The sequence below is a fragment of the Pan paniscus genome, chromosome 6 (genome assembly GCF_029289425.2).
Source record: "Pan paniscus chromosome 6, NHGRI_mPanPan1-v2.0_pri, whole genome shotgun sequence".
Classification (NCBI taxonomy): domain Eukaryota; kingdom Metazoa; phylum Chordata; class Mammalia; order Primates; family Hominidae; genus Pan; species Pan paniscus.
This window is the reverse complement of record NC_073255.2, coordinates 113,164,334-113,165,180: the sequence shown is the minus strand read 5'-3', so window position 1 is coordinate 113,165,180 and position 847 is coordinate 113,164,334.

Sequence of the window (847 nt, the reverse complement as noted above, 5' to 3'; positions counted from 1 at the left end):
GTTGTACAGAGGCACCTCCTTTGGGTCTTTACTCAAATGCCCCATTATCAGTGAGAACTTCTCTGACTGCCTGTTCTTCAGCAGAGGGTATTCCTTATCCCCTTTCTTGCTTTATGTGTTTTCTCCATAACATATGTGCATATCCATAACACACACATGCATCACCTAGAGCATTATATATGCCACAGTGACATGTTTTGCTGATTTCTCAATTGACTCCCCCCATTGGAATGAACGTAAGCTTGAGGAAGACGTTTTGTCCTGTTCTGTAGCATCTAGAACAGCGCCTGGCACATAGTAGGTACTCAATAAATGTCAGCTGCATGAGGAAATGAATGAGCTGTGTGGGGGATGTACTTGAGTGAACTCTAAAGTCAGAGTGGTGTTGAGAGAAAAATGCTTGAAATCCAGATGTTGGAAGGTGACACAGAGTAGTAGCCTGGTGAGAACAGTTAGATCTTAGGGGTTCCTACTACAGCCCTCCCTTCCGCACCTTTTTGGCTGTCACCATGATCAAGCTACTGAATCTCCCTGAGACGCAAGGACCGGGATGGCACAAAGTGAGTGCTCACCAAAGCTTGACTGTCCTTTCCCATGGCAATTTACTTCAGCTTGTTTGATTTCCCCTCCCCGACTGGACTAGGCACCTATTCTCTGTCTTCTCTCTTTACAGTTGGAAGGAGCAAAATGGGACTTTTGGCTGAAAGTGCTGAGCTCCTGCGGTGGGGGCTGACCGCAAGCCGCGCCTTCTGTGCACCTGGTCGGCCCAGCTAGCTGCGGACCCGGCGGGGAGGGGCGGGGCGGGCCAATCGGCGCTGCCCCAGCAGGGCTGCGGCTGCAGGCAGGC